The sequence below is a fragment of the Battus philenor genome, unplaced genomic scaffold (assembly GCF_028537555.1).
Source record: "Battus philenor isolate CCGP_79_NKW_IND1 unplaced genomic scaffold, ilBatPhil1.0.hap1 SCAF_24, whole genome shotgun sequence".
NCBI lineage: Eukaryota > Metazoa > Arthropoda > Insecta > Lepidoptera > Papilionidae > Battus > Battus philenor.
Genome location: NW_027181687.1, coordinates 868,949 through 882,488, shown reverse-complemented (window position 1 = coordinate 882,488; position 13,540 = coordinate 868,949). Strand labels below are relative to the sequence as shown.

Below are 13,540 nucleotides of genomic sequence, written 5' to 3'. Positions count from 1 at the left end.
ATTAGCGTTCTCTTCTGTCTTCTTTCGTTATTTACATTTGCTTTTATTGACACATACATCGACTCTTTTCTTTCGCCGTATTCTTTTAGTGTCACAATTTTATTCACCACGGATGACTTTATAATCAAATAAACCCTATCGGCAACATATACTATTCGATTTACAATACTTATGCCTTGGTAAATAAAGGACGGTATAAAAGATCTATAATCAAGACTAAAGTGTGTGTTTCCAGTGATGACCTACATATCTGTGACGTGGTCGCTTATGATGAGACTAGTGAGAAGGCACAAGATCATCCAGAGAGCAACGGAGAAAATAAACCAAGATCATCGACATAGCTTGAATTATTGCTCATATTATGTGGCAATGGGTGATGGTCGTTGGGTTTGAAAGATTCTTGACATGGTCACGCCCCCTGCTAGGTAGACCAAGGATATAGTTAAGGTCAGGAAGTCGCTGATTGGCAATGTGAACCAAATCATCGTGGTGATGTTTACGGGAAGCCTATACCTTTCAGAGGACTTCTATCGGCTGATACAATGGTGAAAGTGATTCAATCTTTTATCTTTATTTTTACAAATAAGACATCAATGAAAACAAAAATAATCATAATAATTAGTTGCTTCGACTTAGATTGAAATAGTTTACGAGATTAAGATAATTAAGCACTAAGTTACAAAAATGTGAACAAAAATAAATTCGTTATTATTAAACGTAAATGTAAGAACAAAGGCACGGACGCTAATGTCTGTGGAATAAGCTTCAAGATCTCACGGTCAAAATATGCTTGACAGTGTAAATGTAAATATAATAATAATTAATAAAATATATCGACGATACATACAAGTGTTGTAAGTATTGATGGACATATCTCTCTAGAACATCCGCTTCCCGCCATTTTGTATTCAAATCCGTTGACACAACATGGCAAGCGCCTTGGCAGAGCTTCAGAAAAGTAGTACAAAGAAGAAGACGCAATAAACTGAAAACAAACTGATTTTAATACTTGATCACTTCACTATCAAATCATGGTACCATTATTCCTTGAATTTTTATCAAACACTTAAAGATTTTCAGTTACTAAATCTACAGTAGTAAGCAATTCATTTACAAATAGAAATTCTTTAGTTTTAAGTTATTTACGCTACTAGTCCGCTACCATGGTAAGGCTTCCACCAAAGATCGCCACAATTACAGGTTCTCAGCTGTCCGCATCTAGCGACCTACAACCCTGATTATTTCATCGGTCTACCTTGATTTGCTTACCACGCCGCGTCCACCATCTCGTGCTCCACTAGAGTACCTTACGGGTACAACCACTGTCCGAATCACGATGTGCCTTATCAACTGCCACTTCAAACGAGCTACGTCGGTGAGTTTGGTATTTGGTAACTACATCTCGGATCCAACTTACGTTAACCTCACATTCTACTAATACTACTTTCTAAATCATTTCCAAGTTATAATAATGCAATGGAACAAATTTATATTCTATATGTAACTTAGAGAATTGCACGTTTCAAGTGGCAGTTGGCGAGGCACATCGCTAATACAACCTATGTCCTTTGGGACTGATAGTATCTCAAGTGGCGACCACGACCCGGTAGACGTGATGTGGGTGGGATCCCACTGGGTGGACTGATGATATAGGTAAGATCACGGGAAATCACTAGTTGGAGGTAGCGCGGGTCAACGTGGCGATCTTTGGAAGAGACCTGGGCTTTGCAGTGGGTTTCCTTCGTCTAAAAAGAAGAAAATCCACAAAAATCCAATTGAATTTGTTGTAGATTCTTTCAAATCAGATTGCGTTTGGTCACCTCGTTGTTTTGAATATATTACACTCTTCTTTCATTCCTCTCAGGAAGTTAAGACATGGTCATTGTAATTGTATCTAAATAATAAAAAGAACACGTGAATAGATCATAATTTGGATCAGAGATTGATCTAATTGAAACTATCTAAAATCAAGTTTACCTTCTTGTCAGCATTGTCGTACTTTCTTCAAGCGTCTGCTTTGAAAATAATCACTATGTTTATTGAATATACTTTATTTTTTTTAAACTCACCATTAAGCCATGTACCGAATGATGGGTCGTGAATATTGATAGAATCAATTTTAATTTTTTTCACATAATTGATATTGTTACTAATTTTAACTTTATTATCACTAGTTAGAAATCGGAAGAATCCCGCGGGCCGCTTTCTACTGATCTTATGGGAAATTTACAAGGACATAAGCCCAACAGTGGACATGTTAGGACCTGATGATGAAGATTGAAGGTAATTCCCCTCAGCCTTCTTCTTACTTTCTCTTCTTTTCAGTGAAAGATAAAGTTATGTAATTTAGGGAGTATCTTCAACGAAACGCACAATTAGTATCTATTAATCCTGCGTTTCCAAACCTTTTTTGTATTATCTCCCACCTTAGGCTTTCTAAAATTCTTTTCTCCTCCCCCTCCATACATTACATCCATATTTTAAATAAAAACATTGAACTGTTACTTGAAGAAACTTATATAACAGGTTTCAGAGAAAAATAAACCTCTGAAACATGTTTACAATGTATTAAATCAACGAAATACTAAGTAATTATCAAATTGCCCCCTTGTGGGGCGTGAGCCGCACGTTGTGAAGCACTGCGTTAATTTCTAACAATATTTTCCATTTGTTACAGATTTTTCTAGAAATTAACTTCACTTCGCTTTCTTATCTTCTTCTCAATGGTCGGATCTGCTGTACATGGAGTAGCCTTTATCTGCTTTAATATTCGTCATTTGTTCCCATATTAAGGCTTTATTGCATGAGGAGACACTAAGTGATGGAAATCTTGAATGTTTGCTTAAATCTTTTAACACCAGTTGTTCAAGGTTTTAATCTTCATTTTTAACAAATAACTCTAAATTCCAGTTCTTTATGCAAATGATAGAAAGGTTAGTTTTGATATTGAAATCACGCAGAATGGATTTATTGGTACGGAATATCTACGGAATTTTCAGCCTCTTCACCCAAAAAATTTACGGTTTTCTTCAAGGGCCACGTTTTCTGACCAAGGTACGGGTCAAAGAAGACCAAGAAATTTATGAGTTCCATTAAAATATATTTTTGATGGTTATATCATTCTTTCCATAATTTATGCAAATGCGAGATTGTGTTTCTTATCAACACTCTAAAAGGTAAGTAGATTTAGGAGTAAAAGCTTTGAAGGATTTAATATAATGTTTAGTTGCTATCAACTATTTTATTTTGGACTCTATCTGAAAATCAAAGATCACTGTATTTAATGGAATCAGGTGTTACCTCGCGGAAGTCCATCCTAAGTAAGCAAAGGACCAATATTTAGCCACTTCCGCACATGCAGTGGTAGTCGTGCAACAAATGCACCGCCCGCCGACCCGCTGATAAATGCGTATGCGGCAAACAATGCGAATCTGGTGGGTGCACTTTGTTGCACGACTACCACTGCATGTGCGGAAGTGGCTAAATATTGGTCCTTTTCTTACTCAAAGATCACTGAAATAATAAACTTATTACGAGAACCAGAAGGTAATGTCGTTTCTGCGCATCTCGATATTTGTTTGCCATTTGGTAGTTCATTACGTACTTGAAAGACGTTGTATACTAGATGGCAAAAGGCTATCTAGAACGAAGGTGAATATATTGTTGATTAGAAATTAAAACTTGTTAAAAATGTAGTCGTGTGAATTTAACTTAAGATAGCGACATTACTTTCCGTTCCCTTATGAAATATAGTGTAAGTAAATATTAAGAAAGACCGTTTTAAAATTGCTTAATATTAAAAATTAAGAATAATATATATATTTCAGAGTCATCATTTTATAAATGTTGGTTGGAAATAGACGAAAAAGCTTTAAGCTTTAAGTAAATATTAAGAAAGACCGTTTTAAAATTGCTAAATATTAAAAATTAAGAATAATATATATATTTCAGAGTCATCATTTTATAAATGTTGGTTGGAAATAGACGAAAAAGCTTTAAGCTTTAAGTAAATATTAAGAAAGACCGTTTTAAAATTGCTAAATATTAAAAATTAAGAATAATATATATATTTCAGAGTCATCATTTTATAAATGTTGGTTGGAAATAGACGAAAAAGCTTTAAGCTTTAAGTAAATATTAAGAAAGACCGTTTTAAAATTGCTAAATATTAAAAATTAAGAATAATATATATATTTCAGAGTCATCATTTTATAAATGTTGGTTGGAAATAGACGAAAAAGCTTTAATGCTTTTTACTGAAATCAGCGATAGATTCACCGCTTCATAGCTTTTACGACTAAAACCAAACTGCCTGTATATTTATTCTATTTTATGTTTTTCGAACAATAGTTAAAAAAAGAGAATGTGTACTACGCTTAATTTCGTGCAAGCAATAAAAATTATCATGTACGTTTTATTTGAACACGATATAAAGATAATTATTGATAAGAATAAATGTAACAATGAGCAGTGGTTAAAAACCGCGATTGCGGATTGAACGTTGTTGATTCGATTACCAGCAGATGAATATATGTGGAATGGAACGTAATAGTATACATGAATAGGAACGTCAGATCGTGCAAGCGAAAGGCGTGTAAGAAGAAGGGAGACGGACGACGGTTGAACGACGAAGCGTGCGCAGTTTTAGTTTAGGAGTTCTATTTAAAATAAATATTTTTGCCCCAAGGACTTTAAATTCAATCACTGCATCCCGATTACGACATATATGCAAACTTAAAGTTAGGAAACCATTGTGAAATCACTTATATATATAAGTAAAGACAATTGTCTTTATAGTCTATTTGTTGTCTATTTTAGGATACGAATCGCTTATAAGTAAGATCTAATGATTTATGAAACTTTACTTTTGTTCGGGTTTCGTGTTCTTTGGGGTAGTTTCCCATACACGTTGAATGACAGGTTTTTTCTTCTTTTCTATATATAAATCACCATAAATACTACGCGCGCCAACAACCATTTTCATTTCAATCTCAAGTCTTTCAATTTAAAACATAAGCTTCCTCTGAGATTTCCAATAGTATCTTGAAGGCTGCATACATCAAAAGGCTGTCATACGCTGGGATCCGTTCTGTGACATATGTGATTCGCCTAGTGTAACTTCAACTTGCTAATTCGCTGAACTATGCCTATTACATTTTTTCGTCTACGAATCTTCTCATGTCTGTAGCAGTAATTTGTGCATATCCCTCTCTGTGGCTTGTTGAGCGATTAAGATCATAATAATATTGGCCAGTAGGAACCTAAATAATTTAAGAGTGATTTTAATTTTTAAAATACGGAATTAGACGTTCGTGCAACCGATGATATGCTAAAAGACTAGAGATATTTATTTTTTACTTTGTTGTATACCATAGATATTACCTAAAAAAGAAGGAACTTATATAGAGTCGGTCTTATCGCTCGAGGCGATATCTACCACACAACCTTTGGAAGGAACTAAAAAGATTTTACTTACAAAGATATCTTTTTAGTTCCTTCCTTACTTTTAATTTGTCATTTGTTTACGTTAAAAGTATGCTAAGAAATTTTGGGAATAATGATAAGACTTGTAAAAACTAATATAAAATCTTTAATTAAAGGATATTTATTACATTTATCAGCAATAAATACAAAAACATCCTTAGCGATCACTGGGTTAGCAATGTTATTGTTTTCGATTGAAAACATAACATGCTTTGCTTCTATAGCATCAAAGCCTTCAATAGAATAGTCCTTTGGTTCTACTCTACGAAGTTCTTTATACAAATTTTGATGATTCTGAGGAAGACGTCAATTCGCTTTGGCTTTCTTCATTTGATATTTGTTTGGTATTAATAGTGTTGTGTTTGAAATATATTTCATTGTCATTATCAATCACTTCTCTTTCATTATAATCATTTATTTTCATTTCATCAAGATCATTTACTACATTTTCATCATTATTGTTCACTTTTGTTTTATCTTTATCTAAAATGATACCACTTTCATAATGAATGAGTCTTTTATCTCCATTATCTTTTGATTTTAGTCTAGAATCAAGTTCAGCATTGATACCTCGTGTATATGCTTCTTGTGTGCTGTATTTTCTGTTTATTTTCTGAAATAGCATTAGTAAAATATTAAAATATGTACATTTTCGCTTCTTAAATCAGTTATATTGTAAGAAGAGGACCTAAACCTTTTTTTTTATTAATAATCTGTATTATTTTTTTTAAGTTTAACAGCGACTTGCAATAAGATATGAGTTTGATTTGCGAATGTAAGAACACTCTGTTTGAATTATACATAGTGATTGATTTAGGTGTAAAATTTAAAAAAGGGCAAAAATATAGCTCATGTAAAATCTATTAATGTATGGTACACCTATGCAAAAATCAATAGTTTTAGAAATAATAAATGATGTATTGATTACTTTGTAACGCCAGATAATATTAGTCTACTGGATGATTAGATCAAATAAATATGTGACAAGCTTTTGATTCTTTTGTGGACAAATGCAATGACTTTTGCATCTGTAACCAATCAACGTAGAAACTATCGTAGTAATATCGTAGTAACGTAGAACTAGAAAGTTATAGGAACTAAAAAATTTAAATATGGGTCGATCATGTTCTGAATGCGCATACGCATTACGATCGATATTGTCTCACTGGGATGGGATTGTGAAATCTAGCGTTAGAGGACTGAGATCGTTAGTTGCAGATTCGATTTCCGGGATATAATCTTAGATAATTCACACTTTGTTCATTCATTTAGGATTACCTCTGCTCAAAGACAAGTTTCCAGAGGAAGGGTGGCAGTGTCCTTTTCGTATCATAATACCATATTGCAATCAACAACATGTTGCCAAGGGTGGCGATTATGTTGTATCCAGTGGACTTCTGTGTGTTGAAACGACGAATGACGAAGAGATTAAATAAGTAAGAAAAGGACCAATAATCAACCACATAATAAAATGTGCGGAAGTGGCTAAATATTGGTCCTTTTCTTACTTAGGATAGACTTCCGCAAGGTAACGCCTAATTCCATTAAATATTGAAGAGATCAAATTTAATATCACCGATAATATTATCAAATTCACCATCAGAATTACCTTATTTCTAGCTGAATCAAATTCATTTTTTAATTTAGAATTAAAATTTCTGGAAAGTTCGTTCAGAAATGAATTCAGTTTCGACTGTTCGTCGGCCAAATCCGTTGACAGATATTCGATGATTGCCGCAACTATTATTGAACTCGGACGTTTCTTTTTGTCGTCTTTATCTTGCAACCCTTGTGACCTGAATAATAATAGTATTACTTTTACTAATGAAAGGCAATGTAACAGTGTAACCTAAGAGTAAAAAGATGAGGAAAGGAAGGCGATGAAAGCATGAAGGAATGAAAGAACAAAAATTGCAAGATATTGTGAAGGATAAAAAGAAAGAATTAAAGAACTTGAGAAGTATGAAAGTGAGTGTCAAATAAAGATAAAACTTTGAAAAAATTATGTGTAAATAAAGTCCCTGTCCCAAACTAGAGGCTCCCAATAGCGGGGGCCATAAAAAAATAAAATAGAAATGTACAGTGTTGAGTGTTGACCACGAGCCGATGGACCGTCAATTATTCTAAACAGGTTGCTATGTCAATGTTGGATCTCATTAGCATATGTTTATTAAGAATCATAATATCTATTACATTCATATAATAGCGACGTTGGTAGGATCCCACTAGGTAGACTAACTACATAATTAAAGTCACGGAAAATCACTGTGTACGAGCAGTGGAAGACCGGACATTGTGGGCATCTTTTGGAAAGGGTTATGCCCTACAGTGGGCGTCTATCGACTGATTTGGACTACAGATATCTTTCTGTTTGATGGTCGCCTAGTCTAAATGATAGTCTAGTCTGTGTCTTATTATATTTTTGTGTTCTTATCGTATTGTCTTCTTCTTGAAGTGCCTCTCCAACTAGTGGAGGTTGGCTATCAGCTTCCTGCTCTCTTCCTTATTTTTAGTTCTGCGTAATAGCTCAGCAGCGCTGGCGATTCCGGTCCACTCTCTAATGTTACGAAGCCACGACTTCTTTCTCCTACCAACCTTCCTTTTACCAGTTTACCTTCCTTTTATCGTATTGTGTACATACATAATTTTGCAAAGTACTTTATTTGTTTCAATAACTATGAATTTTTTTTTAATGGATCAACATGTTGTTAAATCTTCAATGACTAATACGACTTATGCGAAATCGCTGATAAAGATCATAGCTGCAAATATTCAATCATCATCATTATTATAGCCGTAGGATGTGCGGTGATCGACATCAGCCTTCCTAATAGATTTCCAATTATAACTAATGGGTCTGTATCTAGCATCTTCCGTTGACTTCTTCTGTCCACTTTGAGGTTCTTCTTTCTTCTTCTTCGTATCTGACCTGCCGGTCCGTGGTCTTTGTTATAGAATCTAAAAGCCCTAGCCGTCATTTTCTCTGCCTGCTATACATATTTAAAGCACATATATGAGAAAACTGTTTCTGTTACTTCTTGTCGTTTTTCCTTGGATTTTGATGAGTTTTTAGTTGTACGATTTTATTACAGATGGACAAATATAATGGTGAATGATTAACTGGTTATATGCTGACATATATGCTTTGAAAGAACACCTAAATGAAAATTGTAAAAGAAAAAAAGGGGTAGAATAGAAGGCGATGTATAGAAGGTATGTAAATAAAAGTAAGAAGAATGAAAGAAAACATGAAAGAAGGAAGAAGATGGAATGCCAGATGTGACGGACAAAAATGTTTGTTACTATATTTGAATGCTTAAATATTGAAGCATCTTGTTAGAAACCACTGATAATCACAAAGAGTCAATAAATCTCAAAACAAACAAGTAATTTATAATTTCTTTTATAACTAAAAAAAAATAAAAAGTTATTTCTAAGTTAATAAGTTACTCATTCAAAGTTGACTGCTGAACACATAAGTATCTACTTACAAACTATTGTACAAGGTGTTGAGACCTTCGAGGAATGTATCATCAGGTAGCCATCGATTGCTGCTTTCGTCCAAGATGGAGTAAGGGTTGACGGGCTCCGACAGACTCACTCTGGCCATTAGAGACAGAAATATCGCAGAGAGTTTGAATCGAAACATCTGGAAAATACATTTACAGTTATAATTTTACATTTTACATTTATTACTTTATACTTTCAAGCATTATTAATAAACGAAATTACTTTCTATATATAACTATATCACGCAAAAAGCAATGGAGAAGATTACACTCGAATATTTGCAATATCTAAACAGAAATTAGGAGTTCATAGAGGAATAAAGTCATTGACGCAGATAGAAGAATTGCCCATTTGAAATGACAGAGTGGGGTACATCACCACATAGATGCAACCCTTACTAGATAGGCCAAGGACATGGTCAAGGTTGGTGGTAGTCACTAGATGAGAACATCGCAGAACCAGTCGTCACGATGATCTTTAAGGGAGACACATGAGACGTATACGACAATAAGTATTCATCGGTTTACATGATGATAATAATGGTGATGTAAAATCGAAACATCTCGTCTAATATCCCTTAGTGCTTAAAGAATATCTGTAATGTGTGTTACGAGTGATGACTTATGGAACTGAAACGTAGTCCATCACTTAGCTCAACCATCTATGGAGTACGAAAAAAACATCATCATCACCATTTCAATAAGACGTCCACAGCTGGATATAGACCTTCCCAAGAGATTTACAAAAGGACCAGGTCGAAACGGCCTGGAATGACATATTTTATCATTGAAATAGCCTCGTAAATTTGTAAACGGTTGGTGAAAAGGAAACATAAGAATAAAACAAATATTACAATCCATGTTGTTTAAAATTATTACCAACACAAACCTGTTGTGTCGATTCAAAATGGTATATGGTACTTACCACATATAGTAACTAAACCATCACCATTGTCGCTAAAACTAATAAACGGTACCATATCCTAATATTGTAGTACCAAATTCGGAACGTTATTATAAAAAAATTAATGTTTTTTTTTCAATTTCAAATGGAATAATAAAAAAAGTGTAGTAGGTAAAAATTTGAATTTAGAATCTGTATGTTATTTTGCCTTAAGTATCGCCAAAAGTAATGTCAAATTTAAAAAAAGAATGTTTTAATTAGCAAAAATTCCTTACCACAGACCGTTCTCCGTTGACGTGTTAGGTGAACATGAAAACATTTATTCGATCAAATCCGTTTTAAATAATCCCATTGTTAACTACAGCGTTAAAAATCAGCAAGAACAATGTCCCACGATAATAATTCTAATCAAACCACATAGCGGTGGGTTGTAAATCGTCAAAGATGAAACAAATCAAGGAAGGCCGGTGCGAGAATTGCAAGGTGAAACGCATGCAACTGTACGCATTTTATCCAACTAATACAGTTTATATTGATTGCTCACTTTGATATACAGGATGATTGATAAGTAAAAGCTTAAAAATACGTCGCGGATTCGATTCCCGGGATATAAACTTATATAATTCACTTTGTTCTTTCTAATATATAAAATTCTCGTGTCACGGTGTTCGAACTTGAACTTCTCCGAAACGGCTTGACCGATTTTTACCAAATTTTACATGCGTATTCAGTATGTCTGAGAATCGGCTACTATCTATTTTCCATACCCCTAAGTGATAAGGGTGGTCCACCCCTAAATTTTATTTTTAATTTTTTAGACAATTTTTTTGGTTTTTATTTTATTACATACAAAAATACAGCATACAAAAATACATACAAACCTAAATTTTCACCCCTCTACGATCAACCCTTATCTTACATTTGTTAATTAAAAACTTTAATTTTTTTGCAAAACAACGTTTGCGGGATCAGCTAGTAATTATATAGAATTGCCACTACAACCACAACAACTAACAAACAAGTTTCTAGGGGATGGGCAGCAACGACCTCTGCATACTTCTTTTACCCCTAACTAGTTTGAGATAGAGACTTTTATTTTCCTTTTAATTGATTTTGTTCACATATATTATTCTATTTTCGCGCTCTTCTACCATGCGTCTTAAGATCTTTCATTCTTTTTCTTACTTCCAACATTTCATCTGTATTACCCTCTCATTCCATTTTCCTTCTTTTTCGATGCATTTCATCATCTCTATCCTCGGGTTTTACAATATTTATTTTTATTTTATTTAACAGAATTTAATTTATGTTACTATTATTAAGAAATATTTATATTTTGTTAACATTTTTAATTCTTATTTCTTATTATTACCTGCGTGCTATTTTTTTTATGGCCCCCGCTATTGGAGGCCTCTCGTACCTCTAATTAGTTGGGATCAGAGTCTTAGTTTACAAATAAGTTTTTCAGATTTTTCATCATTATTCTTCACTCACTGTTATACTTCTCAATTTATTTACTCTTACCTTATTTCCATCACAATATCTTTCATTTTGTTCTTTTATTCCTTTTTGCTTTCATCGCCTTCCTTCCATCATCTTATTACTCTTAGGTGGCTAGGTACATTTTTTTATTCTTTATTTTTTTATTTATATATTCTATTTTTTTATTACAGTTTTCTTTGGGTTGTGCTTTCTTAATACATTACTACACTTTTCTTATTCTATTTTTCCTATTATTAATTGACTAGTTATTTTATGTGCAGTTTATTAGGTACCTACTTATCTATACTGTTTTGTTTCTATTAACAGTGTCACTCACCACCATACGAGCAAACGATAGGAATGATGGGCGAAGGTTGTCGTCGCCCATCATTAAGGCGATGCTCTCTACATCTATCTTTAACTTTACCTCCGTTTCCAGGGCACTGCGCATCCTTGCATGTGCGGGACAATAGGCCACAAGGTGGGCCACGGTCCGGTCCATGCCCGATTCGCAGGAGCACAAGGGGTCCTCCTTGAGCTTGCGTACTGTTTTACCACAATGTTGTTACCAACTGGTATATCCTCCCGTAGATATTTTTGGGGGTGGTCTGTGTTTTGTAGTGCGTATATGAGCTAAAACGATGATTACTAATTTGCTTTAAAATAATATATAACTACATACAGATCCGAGATTTGTTCCCTTACGATAGACCTCATAAGGAACATGCTCGAAGTTTCGTTGAGTGATCGAATAAGAAGTGAGGAGATCCGAAGTGAAACTATCGTCAACAACATAGCTTGAAGAATTGCTCGTTGAAAGTGACAGTTGGCGAGCATATCGCTCGTGCAACCTTGAAGACCGACGACGTAATTAAAGACACGGAAACTCGTCGGATGCGGACAATACCGGTCATCGTCGCGGTCTTTAGGAAAAGCCTTCGTCTTGCAGGGAGCGTCTATAGCCTTAAAGGAAGAAGAAGGATGTATAATATACCCTATCCTAAATCAATAGTTTTGGAAATGATAAACAACGCATAGATAATATAGTAATAAAACGCATTTTAAAAATTATGTGCTCTAAATATTTAATAGAATCAGGCGTTACCTTGCGGAAGTCCATCCTAAGTAAGAAAAGGACCAATATTTAGCCACTTCCGCACATGCAGTGGTAGTCGTGCAACAAAGTGCACCGCCCGCCAGCCCACGTGTTTACACTGATTTACACCGATTAGTGCCAAACACAGAGTCCCAGTACACTGTCCCGTGATTGTCAATGTAGTTCCGCTGTGTTCCAATAGACATCGTCTTCAACTAAGTTCTTTGTGTTTGGCACTAATCGGTGTAACATAACTCCTGAAGATGCCCCGTGGAGGGGTGAAACACGTGTTGAGTGATTTGGCGGTGGCGGTTGGGTGATTCGCATTGTTTGCCGCATACGCATTTATCAGCGGGCTGGCGGGCGGTGCATTTGTTCGACACTACCACTGCATGTGCGGAAGTGGCTAAATATTGGTCCTTTTCTTACTTATGTGCTCTAATCTGTCTGTAGAGTATTGAATTTCTGAGGTCGAACACAAGCTTTTTTATCATTCGTCGTAATCCTTATATCATATGCGTTATGTATGTCACACATCCTTAAAACATACCACTTTATTCTCCACCAGAACTGAATTACGACACTCAGGAACCTAACCCAGCAAACCATAAACTACCAAACTACCACTTCCATTACGGTAGGTTGTAGTTTTAATATAGTTAGGCGAAGAAACAAAAGTCGATATTGGTAGAAATTTAATAATTAGGAAGTAGGCGCTCTATCGATTGCTAATAGCGACCCGCCCAGGGCTCGGGCTTTCAAGGAAATTATCTGAGGCGCGCCCCCGCTGTACCGTACACTTGCGTGCAATTTTATCGGAATAAACGAAACTTTGTTAATGAAATATTATTATCATTGTTGATTATTCCTTACCTTCTACTATTTAACATAGGTTTTTCAGTTTTCCAATAGAACCACTTGAAAGCTTAGCATCTTTCAACAAACTACACGTCATTAAAAAATCTATTTAAAAATACGAGAGGTGTATAAGACGGTTCCATATATTCTGAATGTTATACTTTTCAATGTGAATACTGCTTTCTAATTTACTTGGATCTTATTGGT

The 13,540-nt window shown here is 34.6% G+C and overlaps 1 long non-coding RNA gene across 1 annotated transcript; it reads right to left on the bottom strand.

Moving 5' to 3' along the window:
- Nucleotides 1-5,906: 5,906 nt before the first annotated feature.
- On the bottom strand, nt 5,907-10,278 carry LOC137924699 (uncharacterized). The gene is made up of 4 exons (XR_011107601.1): nt 10,173-10,278; nt 8,976-9,133; nt 7,094-7,280; nt 5,907-6,097 (listed from the first exon to the last, which is right to left on the bottom strand). It is a non-coding gene; the product is annotated as an uncharacterized lncRNA (long non-coding RNA).
- Nucleotides 10,279-13,540: the final 3,262 nt, after the last annotated feature.